The sequence below is a fragment of the Dasypus novemcinctus genome, chromosome 7 (assembly GCF_030445035.2).
Source record: "Dasypus novemcinctus isolate mDasNov1 chromosome 7, mDasNov1.1.hap2, whole genome shotgun sequence".
Lineage (NCBI taxonomy): Eukaryota > Metazoa > Chordata > Mammalia > Cingulata > Dasypodidae > Dasypus > Dasypus novemcinctus.
Window position 1 is genome coordinate 59803436 of NC_080679.1, and position 8164 is coordinate 59811599.

Genomic DNA, 8164 nt, shown 5'->3' on the forward strand with positions numbered 1-8164 from the left:
TGCCCTTTGAGGTTAATATTAAGAATCACTGTCATGTATTCTCTATTCCTTAATAACTGATCCAAATTTCTACAATTATTTAGCAAATTGTTTCTCTGCCACATTACTTGTAAAGACCCTATAAAATTGATTTTACATGACTGGTATTTTCTCATATTTTATTAGGACCATAAGAATAAATCTCCTGGAAGAACTACAAAGAATTCTTTAATGATCTAGGGAACAAAACTATGAAACTTTTAAATAGCCCTCTTTCTAATTAAAATTAGTAATGACCATATTCACAAACACTCCCCAGTTCATTCAGTCATTACTACTGAATAAACTAAAATGACAGTCTTTCAGCCAATTCAGAAGACAGATTTTCTTTTTTTACTTTAGGTTCCAATATATGTACTTACATTGGCTAGTGCCTATATAAATACAAGCACTTTGTCACTTCTTCCTGGGTTGGTTTTTATAATGCAATGCTTTACTATGTAAAATTATTCTCATGGGGTTAATATAACTTTAAATAAAAATTCCTAGTATTGCCATTGGATATAAAATAGTTTCCATAACTAAACCAAAGCAAAGCCATTAAAATAGACAATACAGCTACATAAGCATTTGCCATTAGATTACATGCTTTGTTACTCCTGTGTTGCTAGACTATTTTGACTGGAATCATATGTTTTATATGGAGACAATGAATGTTTATGGGAGAAAGGCAATGTATTTACTGAGTAAATTTGTCCTAATGTTAAGATGAATTATATGACACAAAGTATTTACCAGTTGTATTAAAATAATAAAATAAGGAAGACAGCATTATTTATTGCAACAATGATATAAGGACTGGTGATTATTTTAAGGAAGCAAAAGTGTGTGAATGTGTATATTTCCCCTTAGGGTAAACTTTATATATAAATGAGGCAGTTAATTACAATCAGTATTTCCAGTTGATAAATCAGACATGAAAAGAATATTTGTGTATCCCATTCTGATACTTTAAAATCACTTGCAAAATTATGTCGACTTTGTAGGTAACTTTAAAATAATTAGAAAATACAAATGACACATTCACAAGATGTATACACACAGTGTACTAATTATACTTTGGAAAAAAGAAGAGATTTACGGAGATATTTCTAACTGATACATTGCCAGTTTCTAAATAAACATCTTAAACATCCAAATTCACGGTGGGATTTTTCGTTAAGAAGAGAGAGTGATTCCAGATACTCCATGCTATTTTCACAACATAAAACTGGAGCTAGTACATCTGTGAAATACCTAAATAGCCAAACAGAATCTCCATCTGCTTTTCTAGGCAGCAACTCCTTTTACCCAAAGATTTATATCAGAGAAGTTTTATCAGTTCAAGTGTGGCCCTGGATCCTGAAAGACAGTTGCAAAGAAGCTAATGTGATTTTCACCACTTTCCTTTCACTCACTAGGTAATGCAGAAAATATTACTGTTTTCCTCTCTTGATGGGAATTCAGGGATTTATGTTTTAAAAGATTTCCTTCTTTCTGTTGTCTGGCAAACTTCTTGTTGTGGTCAGATATAACATGTATGCAAGTAAAGTTAGAACTGAGAACATTTTACATGTTTATGGTATGGCCAACCTCAGGATAAAACAAAGGAAATACATTATATATATTATTGGCTTACTATTACTTATCATTTTATCTGCTTTTCCTAGACCAATATTCTGACAGTTTAGTGTACAAATATAAACTATCCCTGGATAAAACATGCCCAGTATTATTTTTAAAACATGCTAAAGCTATGCAGTTTGAACACATGCATTTTGAACTATTAATGAGCAAACGGTAAACTCATTTAATGAAATAATGCTGTCTTCATTGTATTCTCTTTAATACCCCAAAATGTTGGCTTTAAAAATAAGAAGAAAAATCTGAGGCCTTATGTGTATCTTTATCAAATAAGCATTTATTCAACACACATTTATTGACTAACTACTAGTTTCCTGGTTCTGTGTTATGTGCTTGAAATGCTGAGACAAATACCCCAAGGAGTTCATAACCTACTTGGGAAAATAGGCATGTGAATAAATAAAACATAGTAATGAGGTATAAACAAAGTTCTTTAAATACCTAAAGGTAGAAGCCAAGCTCCATTTGAAGAATCATCTGCAGTGCTTACTAAAATGTTAGTCTTGGCATAGATCTCAAATCTGCTGAATTAGAATCTTGGAAGTGAGCCTAGGAATTTGTAGGGATTTTACAAGCACCCTAAGGTGAATTTAATGTTCAGGCAGTTCAGGATCCACTGGGGAGGAACTTAAATTTCCTGAAGATGTTAAAGAAGGATTCTTCTATTAGTTGATTGTTGGAATTCAAAGGGGATAGCCTCAAAGCACTGTTTTTCCTTGCCAAAGATCTATAGGTAGATGAAGGAGCAAATTTCTCTTTTAATGTTCATTCACTATTGGTTTAACAATCATTTATGGAGCACCTAAACTACGACAAGCACCTTAAATATGTGGTAACAAAGAGCTCAGCAGTACTGAGCCTCAGAATTGGAAAGATGAGAGCAGGCCCTTTATACCACATGGCAGAAAGAAGAGCAGAAAGCAGATCCTCTCTATAGGCAAACCAGTTCCCAAGAAGGTGAGATGAGGCAGCAGAACTATGCAGCTCCCCAACCCGAAAAGGCATTTCACCTCACTTGAAAAGAAGGGAGAAGTAAAAAAATGTACAGAAGGGACATACTTATAGAGATCTTTCCACATGGAAAGGTTCAATTGTATAGGAAGTATTTCCCCTCCACCTCAATGGTGACATTTGGATTGAGTCTTGAAGGAAGAGTAAGAGTTTTCCAGGTCATGGGAGATTGTGGTAGGAGATGAGAGAAGGAAATCATGGCATGGTAAACGTATTCATATCCAAGTCTGATTAACACCAGAGAACATGACTGCAACCACCACACTAGACAATGAAAAACCATAAGGGGATTTTAATTCAATTTATAGGAACACCAGTTTGTTTCTTTAGGAAGACAACTCTGAAGTCAGTGTATGATCTGGGATAGAGAAAGACTGATATCAGCAAGACTACTTGGAAGGGTGTGGTAATAATTCAGGACAGAAATTATAAAGGCCTGGACTAAGACAATGAAAAAATTAATGGAGAGAAGAATATATATTTCATACATAGTTCTACAGAATAATAGATAGGATTTACTATTTGTATGTGAAAGGGAGATAAGAGAAAATGAGATTGAATTTGAAGAGAAAATGAGATTGAATGCAATATGACCTAAAAAAAATTGGTATCGGAGTAGTATATTATTGGGTTATTATACAGCAAACACCCAAGACCCAACACCTCATCTCGTTAAAGTTCAACTCTTTCTTTTCTTTTTTTTTATAGCAATCACTGAAAACTCAGATTCCTTCATTTTTTTTACAGTGCCACACTGTTGTCCTTTGAGGTTCTACTAAATTCAATAATGCCTGTAAAAGTAAAACATATTCTTGTCAATATTCTCTTTCCTTAGTAGCATAAAGCAAGCAAACCAACAAACAAAATAATACCCAACTCCTTTCATTTTAAGATTTTTAAAACTTATCAGTGTGAAGATACTCCCTTGAGTATATTCAGGGGTAATTAACTAAGAGGAGTTTGAGTGATGTCTCCTTTCAAACACCACCTCTTCAAATATATCAACACTGAGCCCTGACCATTGCATAAATATCAGTCCCAACCCTCATTCTACACTACACCTCTGTTCCCTTATCTGCTTTACTCTTCTTCATATTTACCACCACTTCCATATCACTTACCAGTTTTAATTTTTCATTTATTCATTGTTTGCCTCTTTCCACTAGGGTGCAAGTTACATAAGAGTAGGCAATTTATTTTTATGTTTTTATCTATAATCTTAAAGCTCAGCAGAGTGCTTCGCACATAGCTGCCAGAACCTATGAGGGAGAGAAAAATTAATAGATTAGAGGGAAAGAATCAGGAATCAGCCAGTTAGCAGTGATGAGGGATTAGAGCAGGTATACAGAAAGAGTGTTGCAGAAACAAGAGAAAGGGAGGACAAGTGTCGGCGGGGAGTCGCGCCGCTGGCACGGATGTTGGTTTCGCCTTCCTCGCACCGCCTTCATAAGCCACGGGCTGTCAACACACCTCACCAGCCGTGCACCGGGGACTGCTGGCCGGGGCTGCTAGTCAGCGAAGGGGAACTGCGCTACAAACTCACTCAAGCCACTGGCCAGGAGAAGTAGACAGCTTTATTGGCAGAAGCCCGGGAGCCAGGGCGAGCAGGCTTATGCGCGATCTGCGAGCGAGTCCAGGGAAGGGGTAGTGGACGGGAGTTATATAGGGTGAACGCGGAAACATTATCTGATTGGTTGGGACAGCAATATGTCTATATATGGTAACTATAGATTTACTAGACAAAATGGCGGAAGGAGATGAAATGTCTGCGCGGCGCATGCACACTGTCCTTGCCCCTTGACTCAGCGCTTTAAAGACCATCCCTGAGTTTACTCAAGGGCATGTGGGGGCTAGAGTTTACTCATAGTCCCGTGTCTTGTAGCGCAAGTCTCATGGCTTGGACGGCTGCACTGCCGGGCCTTCCCTCATCTCCCCCCTTTTTATTGAATAAAGCAAGTTGAATTAGTTGTATTTTGGTGAGGGAGGTGTGGAGAAGTTTTTGTTTTTTGTGGGAGTATCTCCATACGATAATTACTAAGATAATCAAGGCACCAATGATGAGATAACTGGCTAGGGTTTCAGGGTGGATCATACTAACAAATTTCGCTAAGGCTCGTTGGACAAAACTTAAGTCCGGGATAGTTATTTGATCTACTCGAGTATGACTGAGGGTGATGTTGATGCGTGTTGAAGACGAATCAAAGGGGTAACAAGGAAGATTGAACGAACAACTGGAGACCCAGGTTGCGGGGAATTGTGAGGCGGTTTGGGGCACTGGGAGGAAAAGTGGTGGGTGTTTCACCAGTGCTCAGAGTCCTCGTGTGGGTTGGGCGTGAGCCCCCGAGTTTACAGTCAAGATAGCACACATCATTAGGAACAGAGTCTCAGGTATCTGCGGTGGCGGCGTCATTCTTTGGGCCTGAGCAGTCAATGCTTTGACGCGGCCCCAGGTCAGGTGCGAAGGCGTTGAGGGGGGTGGTTGTCTTTGACGAGGGCGTCTGCATCATTGGATAGGGCCTCCTCCTGGTGTGGGGGTGTCGTTGGTGTCGTTGAGCGTCAGCGCTGCCAGCTGGAGTCGACGTGGTGTTGGTCGGTGTGGTGTTGGTGGTCATCGGCTTGAACTGGAGTAGGTCAGACAAGCCGTGTAGGAACCCAAATTGGTTGATCAGCAGATTCTGGAAAGACACATGCAGACAAGAGAGAATGATTATTGTCCATGAGTCAGAGATAGACATAGTTGTTTGTCTCTAGAACTGCCACAGCTCCTGTTGAATTTCTGTTTCTAATTCTGGCCCACGTACATTTTATAATAAATCTTTACTTAATGTAGTTTGAACTTAAGAAAATTATAAAGCTGGTTATAGTTAAAGATGGTTCTATATGTTCATATTTATAAATACTACCTATAAATAAATGTGAGTATCCACATTACTAGTAAGACACATAAGACAATTAATTTTCTGTAAAATATGACAAAACTTGTATATCACTATCACGATTGTATTAAATGAAGCTGGGATGACTATTTATAATCACATTGTAGAATGGAAAGAAAGAAACTGAAAAGCAAAAAGTCAGGAGATACTCTTCCATGAGGTACAACCATTTGCTGTTATTTTTCCTCCATGAATTCCTTCTACCTAGTCTTGACAATCACTATTTCTTCCCCATCTCTTCCTCCCAAAAAAATCATAATAGGAATAATTTTTTCTTGTTGTTTGAGCATATTGCAAGAGGGCAGGGGAAAAAAAAGAACCTAATTCAAACTCAGATTTTTCCAGGTTTATACTAGATCCACCTTTTTTCTGAAAATTTTACCTTAAACTTTATAGCTTAGTACCCTTCTTCATATGACAAGACATTTGAAAATAGAAATGGACAGAAACACAGAGTCAGAATTTAGTATTCAAACTCAAAGACTCCATTAACATTTGTCCCTTATATCTGTTTTATTAGCTTTTGGAATTGCTGTTCAAGTTTGGGATTAAATTGATTTCACAATAGAGGGAAAAAAAAGCAAAAAAATATTTCTCTCGGAAGTACAGAGTGATAAATTGCTTCATAGTACATCTTTGCAATGAGTTTTAATAAATTTTCTTTTAACTGCATGGGAACTATAAGAGTATCTACCTGATAAGTTGTATATTTAACTGCTCCAGAAATTTCTAATAAGACACTCCAAAATGGGCCTTGATTTTAAGCTCATTCAGTAGAGGCACGAAATAGAAACCAAATCTAATCCTGAGTAATAGTTCTCTTTCTCAATAGGCAAAAGCCTTCAGTAAAAAAACAAACAAACAAAAAAACCCACATAGCTAGGGTGAATGGACAAAAATTAAAATGATGACCTTTAGATTTTATCTCTTTATAAAGTGATGATTTTCTAACACTTGAAGTTGCCTTCCTTTGTGTTTTTCCTCCCTTTTAAAACATAAGAAATTCTGATATCATGAGCCAGAAAGGCTTTGTAAAAGGTATACTATGAAATTCATAGGGAAAAGAACATTGAAAATAGTGTGAAGAAAAATAAAATCAGACTATTAACCTAACTTTAAAAATTCTCACTTGTGAGCTTTTCTGTTTTTTGTTTTTTGAGGTACTGTGAATTGAACCCAGGTCATTGGACATGGAAAGCAGGCAGTCAACCACTGAACTATACCGGCTCCCATGTGAGGTTTTTTAAATTAAAAGTTTCTGATGTACAAGTATTGAAATGCAAATAAATGGAAGTGCAGACGCTTTTTTCCAATAAAAACAGAACCATGTATTTTTCAGATAAACTTCATATGAAAAAAAACTTTTGGTTTCTTTTGTGAACAGTGCAATTGTCTAGAGAGAAAATTCCCATGACAGATATCTACATAGTGGGAATGTGTACGTGTATATGTATGTTTATGTATCTCATTATTTTAATAAAAACTACAATTTAAAAGTCCGATCCCCTCTCTGATAATTAACAGTGAGGCATTAGTCCATTTGTAAACTTGTGTCTGGATTTACAGTCTCCTTCCTGGGTAAATTATAAGCAAATTCCAATCTCACTGAAGCAGGTTGACATTTATTGATGGGAACACAGATTATGTTAACTGATGTGAGATCCTATGATCCTATTAATCTGTGCTTAGCTAAAAACGTCTGCACTGCTCATGAGTCTTTAGTCTCATAGGCTGACGTTTTCATGTAGAAATGAACTATAGTAACCTCACTGATGTCAGAGGTGAGCCTGGGTGATATCATTGGGTGTAACAAAAGACATATCAATGTGTAAAACTCTAAATGTCATTCTTTTATGAATAGTGTAGAAACATTTGAGTCCTGATATTTTCTATGAGAAAATTCTAAGAAAAATTACATGTTATGATTATAGGAAGTGGGCAAGGTCTTATCTGTTGGAGAAAAGAAATAACTCCTAAATGGGCAAATATGCTTTGTTTTTATACATTCAAATTTCTTAACTCTAAACTCAGTCACTTATATTTTATGGAAGAAATACTTTATGAATAGAAATTACATACCAGCTCCATTACAAATAAATGGATGAAAGGTGTGTTTGTCTACATCACACTAGGGGAGAAAAACAGAAATTTCTTGATGGGAAATTGCAGAGTGCTACAAATGATCAGAGTTGCACCTTGCCAGAGTTGAGTCATGAAAGCTGAGTGGGCATTACCTGTGGGAAGACAGATTAGCAGTTGTAAAAGCATAGAGGAAAGAAAGTTTAACTTCACATATCCAGAAATGACCAAAGCACCTGGAATATGTGGAAGGATGGCAAAAAGCAAAGCTGGAGTGCTGGGCAACAGCCTGATCACAAGGTCTCTTGTTTAATAAGTAAACTCAGTAATTTTTATTTTATCCCAAGGCTGATGGACTTCACAAAATGTGTAATTCTCAAGGACTGACATCATATATACTTTCTACTCAGAAAGTAACTTTGCATTATTCTTAACAAATACAATTTTCCATATTTTTGATATTATAAAAATTCCAT

General features: G+C 36.6%; 1 long non-coding RNA gene across 1 annotated transcript; it reads right to left on the bottom strand.

Annotated features, from left to right (window-relative positions):
- Positions 1-878: 878 nt before the first annotated feature.
- On the bottom strand, positions 879-7843 carry LOC131279177 (uncharacterized). Its single transcript, XR_009186534.2, has 2 exons — positions 7689-7843; positions 879-5348 (listed from the first exon to the last, which is right to left on the bottom strand). It is a non-coding gene; the product is annotated as an uncharacterized lncRNA (long non-coding RNA).
- Positions 7844-8164: the final 321 nt, after the last annotated feature.